Consider the following 13,731-nt stretch of genomic DNA (forward strand, 5'->3'; position numbering starts at 1 on the left):
ACCTTTCCTCCTTTCCTTGTCCTTGTCCTCCTTTCCTCCTCCTGTCCTTTCCTTTCCTTTCCTTTCCTTTTCCTTTTCCTTTTTCCTTTCCCTTTTCACCTTTCCTTTTCATTTCATTTCCTTCCTTTCCTTTCATTTCCCTTTCATTTCCTTTTCCTCCTTTTCCTTTCTTTTTTTTCCTTTCCTTTTTTTCCTTTTCCTTTCCTTTCCTTTCCTTTTTTTTTTTTTCCTTCCTTTCCTTTTTCCTTTTCCCTTTCCTTTCCTTTTTCCTTTCCTTTCCTTTCCTTTTCCTGTTCCTTTTTCCTTCTTTTTCCTTTCCTTTCCTTTTTTCTTTTCCTTTTTCCTTTCCTTTTTTTCCTTTTCCTTCTTCTTTCCTTTCCTTTTTCCTTTTTCCTTCCTTTTTTCCTTTTCCTTTCCTTTTGTCCTTTCCTTTTCCTTTCCTTTCCTTTCCTTTACACTTCCATCCTTTCCTTTCCTTTCCTTTCCTTTCCTTTCCTTTTCCTTCCTTTCCTTTCCTTTCCTTTCCTTTCCTTTCCTTTCCTTTGTCCCAGCCCTGAATTTCACTGAACAACTGAATTGGCTGAAGTAGGTTGTTTTGTGGGGGTTTTTTTGTTGATGTTTTTTTTGTTGTTTTGTTTTGGGGGTTTTTGTTTGGGGGTTCTTTTTGTTTGGTTGGTTTTGATTTTGTTTTGTTTTGGGGAGGTTTTTGGGTTGTTTGTTTGTTTGTTTGAGGTGTTGTTGTTGTTATTTATTTTATGTAATGCAGGCAAATTGCAGCTGAGATACAAATTTCTGTACCTTTTTTTTAATCTTTCTGTTAAAAAGATATATATACCTCAAGAAAATCTTGAATTTACTTACAGCTTTTGTGTCTGTTATAAAGATGAGGGAAGCAAAACCTCAATTTTTTCCTGTGCCAGACTGAATATAGAGCTGTCCTAGAGAGTCTGAGGGAGGAGGAACAACAGGAGGTGTTGGTGGACAGAGGTGCTGTGGGGCAAACAGTCCAAAATATATTGATTTTTTCTGAACAGCTGCTTTAAAGGATTTTGCTGCTCAAAATCAATAACAACTCTTCATCAATCTTAATGAATCGAAGTGACAACTAAAAGTTTTAAGAATTGGTGGTTTCAGCTTGAAAATTATACCCAGATTAGTCTTTTCTATTTGTACATTACAGAAAGATTTAAAAAAAAATTCTTTCTTTAACAAAAAGTCAGCTTAATCAGTTTTATCTCATGGGCTTCACCCAACTGAGTTGTGTGAATTTGGAAATGTTACTGCATTTACTGTTTGCTCATTTGTTCAGAGTAGGATTTTATCACTTCTTCATCTCTGGTGGGTTTTTGTGCATCAATGTTTGGCTGCGCTTTAAACTGTTGACTTAATCTGTTGTAAATTGATACATTTTCCACAGGTTTGCAGTAATTAAACTGAATTAATTGAGCTGTTCAGTTGTTTGTAGTAAGTACAATAGTGTATTAGTACTTAATAGCTTTACCACTCACTTTTTGTGGTTCTAAAGCTGTAATTGGACCTTATGTAGGCAGTTAAAGCCTTTATTTTAATTATTTTTATTTTAATAGCTAATATTCAAGCCGTGCTTTTAGCTGAGTACAATTTTTCCTGCTGCCTGGCACTTGTTAATGACAAATAGGAAGTAAATGATGCATGTGCTTTGTCCATATGAAAACACTCCTACCCATGCCACTCTTACTGATTGGCAGCTGGATTTAGGATATTAATTAAAACCCTTTCATTTGTCCAGCCTGGAGAATTTTCAGCCCATTCGTAGGAGCTCACTGTCCATTAATCTTGTCCAAATCTACAAATTTGGCTGCAGGGATGTTATAGGTAATTCTGTCAGAAGTCTTTCTATTATTGCCATTAAAACAATATGCTTCATTGTTTAATAAAAATGAGGTTTTGAGGATAAACTCATAAAATTTTAGAACATAGTTATTTTTATCCAGGCAAGCAGCAAGAGTTTCTATGTAGAAAGCTTGGCTTTCTTGGAAAAGAAAGGGTTTTTTGTGTAATTATATCTTTGTAAAGGGGAAAAAGTCTTTGAAGTATCTGTGGGAATCAATCTCCATTAAAATTTAACGACACCTTGATGTTTTAATTGTGTGGGATCAAATGCAAAAATGCAGAATGCCTGGTAGCTCAACAAGTTTTAATGTATCTCTTCCTGTATTATTGAACTTCTCAGACCCATTTATCAAATTTGAGAAGAAAAGGGAAAATTAAATGTTAGATGTTTCTCAGGATCCAGCTGTGGTTTGTTAGCTATTTCTGAGCCCTTTAATTGAACATGGAAAATCAGCAATGGGGCACTTTTTACAGCTGCTCAACAGGGAGAGATGTGACTGTGGTTTTATGCCAAGGTATTTTCCAGATTTAGAGTAAGAATTGGAACAGCAGGAGACTTCATGACCAGTGGTTTTCAATCTTTCACATTTGAACTCACATAGTTGCAGCTAGGCAGGGTGTTTCAGCTCAGAAAACCCAGAAGGATTTTTTCCCTGAAACATGCAAGTGCAATAGAGTTGGTCTAATGTGTGTGAGGAGCATCTGATGGAAACAAACTGTGTGAAATTTCTCCTGGCAAAATATCAGCTCCTTGCTCAGGAAGTTATTGGGAATCAACAGGGATGCAGGAAGATGTCTAATCAGGGAACATGGTGAAAATTTGTTTAGGAAATAAAACTTCCTGAGTATTTAATTATTTTCCAGCCTACTGACTTGGGGGCTGGGAGTAAAGTGTGTTTTTCTTGTATAGTTATTTTTGTTAATGTGAATGGTCTTACACAAGTGTGATTCCATTCCATAGCTTTCTTTGCCACTTACTGTATTAAATATGATAGAAACACCATCTGAAATGTTTATCTGGGAGTTTTAATAATTTACTATATTATAATATATAATAAATAGTAATTTACCATAATTTATTATTTCAGAAACTGTGATTTAACATTGTCGTGTTGTGAGTTAAAGTAAGTGCAGTTTTAAAGATAAATCACTACATGGAGATTTTGAGTTTATGCTCTAAAATTTTCTCCCCTTCCTCCCCCAATTCTATTACTGCCATACAAAGTGAAAACTTATTAGATAAGAAACCATATTTCTTTTGATTTATTGGTGTTGGCTTTTTTTTCCCCCCTAAACATACCCTAGTGGAAATAAATCTCACTGCCCTGAACAACAGACAAATAGAAACTGTTGTAAAAGGAAGAGCATCTTTAAACATCAAATATTTTATGTGCCTATCAACGTGGGTCACACCTCTTTAAATGTGTGAAGCACGTGCAGAGCTTTCATTAGAGCTCAGGTTTTAAGGTATAATCTTTTCTGATTATGGAGATGAAATGCCCATTGTCCAATGCTGATGGAGTGGAAAGAATAGATTTCAAGCCACATAAAAGTCACCTGAATGCAGTGGCTCCCTCACCAGGTACTAAATCTGTGTCCGTGGGAGATGAGTTCGTGGTTTCAGGAGCTCACACCACTCCAGGTGCGCTCTGTGCTGCTGGAGAAGGTTTGGAGAGCAGGTGACTCCAGCACAGATCCCCCATGGAAAACTCCCCACTCCTCTCCAGCCCTGCCCACACCTGGGTTTGCTGCTCTCCTGAGTGCCCAGAGCAAGGCTGGACCTGCAGCATTGTCCCACACAGACCAAATTCAATGCCACAGCCACCTCCAGAGGTGTGTTCTTGTTGTACAGCCTGTATTTCATAAATAGTAATTTCTCATTTGTGGTAAATGTAATGGATAAATTCGTGTGTCAAAGATTTTGTCTATTAAAAAGCTATTCCAGGGTATCTCCGAGATTCCAAGAGCTGTGGTGCAGCTGTGAAACCACAACATTTGGAACAGAAATGACAGGGCCGGACTGGAGATGTCCCATTCATCAATGATGGGTCTCCACTTCACAGCTGCTGACATCTGATATCAATCTTGATAGGGGATCCAGAGGATGATCAAATCAGCACCCCAAAGATGAGATCTGGGAAGACTATCAACGTCTTTCATATTTATGGGAACCCCTTTCAAGACCTCACTTGGAAATAAAGAGATACATCAATATTTGGACTTTCAATGGATTTAGCCTCAGGACAAATAAACCGTATAAAAAAGACCTTACACCAGACCCAGAGTGTGTGGCTGAGGTTGGATGGTGCTTTTGTTACTGTCACTCTACCCACTCAGCATTCCATTGATGCTGTCCAATTTTATTGTGGCTTTTTTAATTGTTTTTTTTTTTTTTTTAAAAAATTCTAAATAAATTCTGTTATTTTGAATTGTCTTCTTATAATTTATAACATCGTTGATAAATAACTTTCACTTTCTCATCAGAATTTCCCTGAATGGGGAGCCTTTGTTCTGAAAGGTTGCAGGAGTTGGGGGCTGGGCCCTTATCCACATCCAGGTCTTACACAAGTGAATTTAGAGCATGTGAATTTCCTTCTCTCGAGGAAAACACTCTGTAGGAATGGGATCTTTATCTGCACAATGATTCTGAGGATTTTGTGACATCATGCCCTGTTAAGTTTCTCTGAAGTTATTTTATATTTGGTTTATGTCCGTTCTGAGTATGGGATAGTTCTGTAGTTTATGTAGAAAGTGTGATAAAAATCAGGTTGTACTCTGCTTTGTGGAAAGATAAATACAAAACCCGGGCTGAGCTTTGGACATTAATACATTATAAATACAAATTGAAAGTGAATAGATTTAATTATTTTCTTCTTTCTGCTAAGTGACTGTCCAGCAAATCAAACGTGGGGAGTTTGCTCTTTTGTGTGGCTTTTCAATTGCCTGCTGTGAAAGAAAATGAATATGAAGAGAAGTTAAACATGCCTTAGTGTGTTCTGCCTTTGAATGCATTGAAATATTGGTGCATTGAAGGAGATTACAACATGAACTCAATTACCACATTTTACTTCCACTGCAATTTTTCTCAATTTAGAGGCTGCTTATTCTATTAAAAGAAAAGACTTGAACTAATGGTGATTGGTGATCTGCCCTACTGGCTTTTTTTTCCCTGATTTAAATCAAGTTTCGTTGTGCCATTGAGGATATCATTTAATATCTATCAGTCCATTTATCCAATTTAGACAGAGAAAAGGTCCTAAAATTTTCACATTTTCAATAACACAGAGCAAGCTGAGGGTGAAATAGGTAAAAATGCAAATAAGGGCTGAAAACATCCTCAGTTCCTAGGAGACGTCCTGGGTGCTGGAACCCAGCTCTGTCCTGGCAGACTGTTAGGAGAGTCCCTGATGTGATTTTGGCATGTTCAAGCTAATGGGCTGTGAAAAGAGGTCCCAGTCGTGGCTTGGCAGCCAGAGGTTCCAGAGAGTGCCTGGAAATGAGGCCATGTGGGCTCTGCCAGGGTCCCACTTGGATTTTGCAACATCAGCTCCATGCTAAGCCACTGGAAATTGTTTAATCTCTCTTCCCCGTCCCTGGTGCATCTAGGGTTTTAAACATTAGAGCATCTTTAATTACCATTATTGAAGGTCTTTCAACTTTGAAAATTGGAAATATATTTCACCAGGGACCCCGCCATGGTAATTGGCATGTTGTTGCAATGTCTGCACAATGTTGTTCCTATTTCAGTGTGCTGCAGAAAAGATTGTTTGCTGATTTTCCCAGAAGTATAAAATTAATTCAGTCTAGGCTCTAACAAGTAATTTTTGTTTGTGGAAATGAAATTGCAATTTCTCAAACTGTGAATTATTAAAGTCTGCTTTGCTCAGAATGATTTTGAGATCCTGAGCAGCATCCTTTCCTCTAATTATTTTACACGTGTTATAAATACATATTATAAAGTTGGCTTTTTGCAAATACTAAAATGAATGCCATATGTATAATATGGAAAAGTTTTGCTGTATTAATATAGTTTCTTTTATTTTCTGTTATTAACAGGGCTTAGAAATGCTGGTGTTATGAATACATATATAAATTTTTAGATTATAGCATAATACTAAAATAGAAATTGTGTGATGTAAGACGCTTTTTGTAAAACAACCCAGGAGAATAGGAAAGATAATCAGGAAATTCCCCACATTCTTGATTATCTGGATGAAGATAACGAGCACAGACCCCAAAGCTCCAAAGGAAGAATTTATTCTACCTCTGCTATCAGTACCTTATCCAGATGAAGACAGTTTGACCAGAGCTCCAGGAGAGGAATTTATTGAACTTATGCTATCAGACAGAATAAAGCCACTCTCAGATGGATCTACAAGATGAAATGGCTAGGGAGGAGTTGCAACAGAACAGAGAAATTCAAACTCAAGAGGAATGTTTGAATAATGCATTGGGGTCTTTTGAATACCTAAAAACCTGGTACATTTAAAGAAGTGTTTCCTGAGTTAGGGTTAACTCTTTTTTGTTGTCTCCTAATTGCCTCTTTTTTATTTTTATTAAACTTATAAATTTTACTAAGGAAGTGAACCTCGTTTTACACAGAACAGTGTGGTTGTCACAGCTTAGTTTTCTGTGTTACGATGGGAAAGCATAAATCCCAAAATTTTCTTGGCACAACTGTGCCACCAGCTTTGCTGTTCTGGACACATGGGTTTACTGCTGACTTTTGTCCTATGGTTTTTTCTGATTCCGTGGTAGTTCATGATGTTAATTCTATGTGAGATGCTTGGATGACCCAGTTCTCTTGAATGATGTGCAGGATCTTTTCTTTCTTTCCAAACAGAGTGAATAATACACAGGCTTAATCAATTATCTCCTCAAACTCTGTCATTGATGCATTTTAATATCTCATAATATGCCTAATGCATTCAGAAACAAGACAAATACGTTGACAAGGACTATAAATGACTTAGGTATTGACCATCAGTCATTTTAATTAGCTAATCTCTGAATACACTGGAATCAATTTGTTCAATTAGAAATTAATAGAGGTACCTAGTCAGGGTATAATGTTGGTTTTGAAATGCTAAAATTGGCAGTATTACCAGATGCTAAAGACAAAAAAATAATTGGAGCAGCTGGAGTAGAAATGGGATATTGTTAAATATGCTCCTGGTTTATCACGTTCTCTTTTACAAACATGTTCTTTGAAGTGAGGTGGCAATGAAATTGGTCACTTACTGGATTTGGCTTGATCATTTCTTTCTGCTGAATAATTACACCCTTAATTTTCCTGACTAAAAGCGGGTAATCCAGGACGTAATTAATGAAACTTTAATTCACTAATTGTAAGCTGATCACTCACTGATGTAATTAATAACTGGATTGACTTCCCAGAGGCTGCTGTAATAGCAGCACAGATTCTTTGCTGCTGGAAGTGACAAAAAGCAGAAGTGGTGTCAGAGGCTGTCCCAGGAGGGGCAGAACCTCTCCTGAAGGACAATTTCACATCCAGTGCTTTTACTCTTTTGTCTTTTCTGAGGAAACGAAGAGCATGGAATAGAACCAATGTATTAAATGTTGATATAAGGCAATGAAGATATCTCTATTAAGGAAAAGCCCAAACCAAACAACCACCACCCAAATAATTAATAACCCCCTCTCCCCCCCGCCGCCAAAAGCAAAAGCAAAACAAACAATCCAGAAATAGTTTGGGTTCCGACTTGTGAGTTAAGGTGAGAAAACTCTCCATTTCGTGTTTGAGTGGTTCATTTACACCTCATAGGGTGCTTTATATAGCAGTGTAAAACAGGAGATGCCGCATTTTCTTCTCTGCAATCACTCTCCCTAATGATTGCTCCCTTCTAGTTCCATTTGTTTCAACATTGATAAGATGCAGATTAAAGGGTGGCAGAATATTTTCCTCCTAAGTGTGGTTTGCAAGTTGATTTTCACTTTCCGCACGGGGAGATTTTAAGATAAATGCCTCAGAAAACATGTCTGGAAAAGGAGAAGTTTCTAGATGCTGGATTGAAGTCAATTTTTGTGAGCATCTGTGTTAAAAATATAGTTGATTTACATCTGGTTGGGTGTTTTTCGGGGTTTTTTGTGGAGTGTTAGAACCTGGTGCTCATTGCTGTCATTTTTTTTCTGCCTGCTGCCTCGTGAGCCTGTAGTGCTGCTGTCATTAGTGCACTTTCTGTGACATTTCTGTCAGCACTTTTTCACCGAGGTATTCTCCTCTTCTCTAGCAAAGAAGGATCTTTTAAACTTGTAACTCTGCTTATGACTTTTTCTTACACGCTTTCTAATTTGTTGCTAAGAATAACAACTGGCTTGGAGTGCATCACCTCATTCTAGAAAGGTGTGACAGCAGTTACATTTTCTGGGATCATCTGTTTAGCTAGCTAACATTTCTTAAATTTACATTGTTCAAGGCATTCATTAGTCGCTGACAAATCAGAAGGAATGTAAGATAATGCCAGTTCAGTAATTTCAATCACACTCAGCTCAGGCTCTTGAATTCTTCTATAATATTTTCACAAAACAGAGAGAGGGAGAGAAAGGAGCATCACTCAATTTCCAGTCTCAAAAAGACTCATGATTGGAAACTGAGTTGTGAGCACTGGGCAGCCCCTGCCTTGTGCAAGTCAAGGAGAAAGAGCTGGATAATGTAAGAGCTTTCTTGAGTTGTTAAAAACGGCATAAAAATCAAATTTCAGAGTTACCCTTGCATGTCTTTTTCCTTCTTGCTGCAGGTCACCCACTGATCAGCTTTCTTCTTTTCTTCTAATGGAAATAAATTCCTAAGGATTTTAGGCTGGCTCAGTAGAAGGCAGGCCTACAGGAAAGACCAGGTTTATAATGAGGATGGAGTTCACATGATGACACAGACTTTTATATAGAGATCACCACAATGATGACTAGAAGGAACAGTTTCCATTTAAATGAAAATATATGAGTCGATTATTTTCCTAAAATACTCTGTTTCTGCATATTTTGATGCCCAAATATTGCAATTTTTCTGGCTTTATCTAGGCTGATATATTTGCTGATATTGACCATCCAATTTTCTGAGGAAATATACTTTTTCTTTGTTGAAAAATGGAGCCATGAGGATATTGTTATGGAAAACCCTGATCTGAGAATAATTATGTCTGCAGGCTATGCCAGCCTTTGCTGCAGTTGAATTCATCAATCCCTACATTTTATGGACACTTTATTCCCTGGGATAGGAGCAGTGTCTGTGCTGGTAGGTTGGAGACCACTGGAGTGGGAAAGAGAGCAGGAACAGAATGCAACGATTTCGATGCGGGTATCTTAAATTTTGAATGTTAGAAACCTTTAGAGGATTTGGAGTCTCAGCAGAGAAACTGAGCAGTTAACTTTGCAGAGTGGAATAGAATAGGGAGGTTCCATGGTTGGCTTATTTCAGGACTCAGGGGCACTGGGAGTCGGTAGAGAATGAATTGTTTGGTCATTTGGATTGCCACTGCAAATCAGCCTCGTGTTTGGTAAAAATTCCTGCAAAAAAAAAAAAATTCCTTATTGAGTAAACTCACATCATGTAAACACCTCAGGTTCTGGTAGGAGTCCAGGTAAATCAAGGGAAGATTTTCAAATGCTGCATTACAGTTTGATTTTAACAACCAAAGTAATGGCAACTTAAAAACCAGCAAGTTTTTCATTCCCAGAAGAGCTGAGTACTGAGAAGCTCACAGAGGTGTGTGGTGCTGGGGTAAGGGAGAGGGACAGAAGACAGGGGAAGGAGGTGAAATGCTTGATTAACCAATCAAATTATAATACATAATGGCAAAACCTGCTACGGGTAGAACCGGGTTCTGCTTTATTTAAAATAATTTAATTTTTAAATAATTTAATTTAAAATTATTTAAATTAATTTAATATCATATTTAATAATAATTAAATAATCATTATTTAAATTTAATACTTTAAATAATAATAATTTAAATATTATTATTTAAATAATAATTTTATTATTTTTAAATTTAAATTTCAATTATTTAATTTTATATTTAAATAATTTAAATTTTAAAATAATTTAATTGTTTAAATTTAATTTAACAAACCGTAAGCCTACAGAGGATAACAAGTGATATTCTTTCCCTGAGAGGGACAGCACACAATACACAACCTCGAGGCATTTACTGATCATCATCAAACCACATCATCTCGAAACAATGGATTTAAAACAAACTACTTACAAGTTTCACAGGCAGTGCACAGTAAAGGAGATTTCCTTAAGATTTGTACACTCTGTGTAATCTTGCAGTGGCAGAATTGGAGTATTTTTTAACTTGACTTCATTGCAAACAATGCTGTGGAATAATCATGAAATTTACCTGCCTAGACAGTCTATTTGCTTGTATTTCCCCTAATGGTAATGAAAAATGAGTCCTATTTTCTTTGCTTGTCAAACCCGAGTTATTTAACCCTGATGAATGGACAGGATGATAACATAGGTAATATTTTTACAGCCAGTGATACAGACTTGTAGAACTCCTAATTTACTGTGCAACTCCAGGACAAATATGGTAAGGGGCAACTTTTATTTAATAGAAAAATTGTCTTTTGCTCTGCAAGAGCTCCTTGCAGAGTGAATCTGCACTGAGGCTATTAAAGTTACAGGTGGTGGAGAAGCAGTTTGAGGTGTGTTTTGACCATGATTGCAGACAGGATGAGGAGTCCTCCCTCATTACAGAGCTGAGCCCTTCCTTGAGGAAGTAAATGAGCAGTGCTGGGGATGCTCTGGCTGAGCTTGAGAGATGGGTGACTTTAAAACATATTCATGACTCCTTGCATTAACTTACTTTGAGCCACAATTGTGTTTATGTGTTGGTTTCCCAAAGGGTTCTCTGGTGTAATGTGCAAAAACTGTATAAGTGAGCCAGAACAGATGTATTCCATGACTTATTTAATCATTAAATCGAACTTCAACACTTTTTCAGGTTGGGTTGTTGTTTAGTTTTTTTGTGATCAGCAAGAAAAATATGCTTACTGAACATATCCTAAGACACATCTCCACGAATTTTCACAGTTTAAAAATAAATGTGATGAAACTGTCACAATTGGCATTTCTACTAAGGATGGAAGGGGATAAAAGTTTTGGTATTTGGTATATAGCATCAAGTGTATTAATAGTCCTGGATGCAAAATTCACCTCAGTTTCTGGTTGAGTTGGGGTTTTTTGGGGGGTTTATTTTACTATCAGCCAGAGATAAACCGTCTACAAGTGCAAACTACTAACTTGATCATCTGGAATTATGACCTTCTCATGCTATTTTTTGAGTGGGAGTATAATAATACTGCTTAGAAAGCAATAAAATTTGTCTATTTGCAAGTTTCCCATTTGAAGAATACCTGGGAATCCTGAAGGATAAAGACATAACAAAATCCTGTCTTATGGAGCTTTTTGAAAGATTGACAGATACAGGGATAAAAGTGATTGATGGTAAGAAAAATTAAAACTGCAAAGGATTAAAGTAATAATATGGATTTAGGAATCAAAATGTGCTAAATTACGTAAGAGGAAGAGATTTTGGGAATAAGTTCAATATAACAATAAAAACAATGGGAGTTGACAGGAAAAGGAGGGGAGGAAAAATAAAAGCAGGAAATCAAGTTGTATGAAGATGAGGAGAAAAAGGAAGTCCAAGATCCGCTCACAAATAAAAGCACCAATACTTAGAAAGCTGATGCTGTTCACACAGTCAATTAGTTTTGTGTCTTGAATCAGATGTCAGTGTTTTCGTGTATTAAATAGAAGTGGCCTTACATAAAATATTTATGCTTTCCCCATTGTGGAAATGAAAATGTTGACAGTCCAGAAGGCAGCAAAGAGAGACAATTAAACCTTGCTGAGTTTTCTTCAGTCATGCTGCAGATGGGATGAACCAAACTCCATTTCTCTGAATTTTCTGTTACTTCTGGTACAGACTGATGGGTTCCTTAGCACAGATTAATGGCTTAGAGTGGAAAAATATTTTGAATATGCAATTAAATTGTTAGTTCTTAAAAATCTGTGTATCTCTAGAACTGACTCTCTCCATTAAAATTGTTTCATTGGCAAAATATTGTGACTTTGAGTTTACAAAGATGGTGGGAATCTTTTCACTGGCTGTCTTTTTTATTGGGAATATTTTTATGGCAATTCTGTCCTTTAAATGTTTCTCAAGTCAATTTGCATGATAACTTCTTATAAGTTGTAACTTCTTATAACTTCTTATAACTTCTTATAACTTCTTATGGATGTAGTTGCTCAGGAAGGTCTCATCTCGGAAAGTGTTTTCAGGGATGTGACTTTAAAAAAGAAAATAGCAGCCTTAGAAAGGACAGTGAAAAAAATAAACAAAAATGTTAATAACTTGGTATTTTCCACACCCATATAAAAATTACTATGCACTTTGGACATAAATGTTGAGGGAAGAACTAGAAAAACAAAAACCAGAAAAAAAAAAAAAGAGATGTTTGTGTTTCTTTGTTTAAAGTACAGCACTGAAATGAGGTTTTGCCAGGAGAAAGTGAAGAAAATGCAATGGTAACTGCAGTGCAGCTTTACACAAAAACGGTCAGAGAAACGTGGGGTTTTGCTTGGTTTGTAGAGGAATTAACTGAAATAAATGACTCAGTTTGAATGTATGGAAGAGCAGGTATTGAGAGTGGCTCCTGATTACAGCAGACCCAAGTGCACAGACCAAACAATTGGCCTCTTCCAGCAGAGGAGAGCAGAGGTGGGGCACATTCTGGTGGCCTGCAGCCTTTGAGAGACTCTTGACCACTAAGAAAAGCTTCTGTTTGAAGTTTCCTGTTCATTTTACAGTTAATACAAAACTTGTGCCATGTCCATACAGCTCCAAGCAGGAGAGGCATACACCTTTTATAAATATGGAGAGTGAACCCAAAGACAGGAGTGTTTTCTCTAAAGAAGCATTCAGACATTTTTAAATGCTTTTTCATCTTGTTGCCATGGCCTTACCTGCCTGCTGCACGTTTTTTCTATATGGTGTTTGTGAATTGCATGGTTTTCCCCTGCATGCTTTTTATTTCTGCTTGTGGATTTTACTTTTTGCCTTGACTGTCTTTCTCACCCCTTAATTGAAGTCATGAAAACAATGGCTTAAATCTTGGGAGAGGGGTGGACGTGAAAAGCACTCATAACCCACCCATGCCACTTTGAAATTGTTTAATTTTTACTTTGTCCTTTCTAATCATTATTTATACTTACTTATTTTCTTCTCCATCACCAACTAGAAAACCTTTCACTGAGTAGCCTGAGTCTTCTGAGGCTCTGTTTTCTGGGGACAGGAGTGCACAGATAACTTGATATCCCAGGTTCTCCACCTCTTTCTAGCAGATTATTTGGAGCTTTTCCTGCAAAGGTTTTTTTTTGGCCTGTACAAATTCCTCTGTGTGGTGGGGATAAATCTTTTTTTTTTTTTTTTTTTTTTTTTGGTCATCCTTCATTTTACACACTCGTGTGTGAGTCAGCAGCAGATCACCTTTTCATTAGGTTGTGTCATGGTAGAAATAGCAGGGAACTGAATTATTGAGCATGACTCAATGAAAAAAGACACAAAAAGATTTTTCTGGCCTGGTGAAGAAAAGCTGACTGCAGCAATTGCTGTGAAAGATTAGGCCCAGGTCCTCTGGCCTAGGAAAAGGGTGTGTTTATGAGTTTTTAGCTTATTGCACAGGGATATGGTCAAAGAGATAGAAGACCATAAATACGATAATTTCTGTGACTGAGTTGTTATGAGAGGAAAGGCCTCTATTTTTTCTATTCTATAATATATAAACATATATATAAATATTTTATATAATATAGATTTTTTCTATTAA

The sequence above is a fragment of the Sylvia atricapilla genome, chromosome Z (assembly GCF_009819655.1).
Source record: "Sylvia atricapilla isolate bSylAtr1 chromosome Z, bSylAtr1.pri, whole genome shotgun sequence".
Lineage (NCBI taxonomy): Eukaryota > Metazoa > Chordata > Aves > Passeriformes > Sylviidae > Sylvia > Sylvia atricapilla.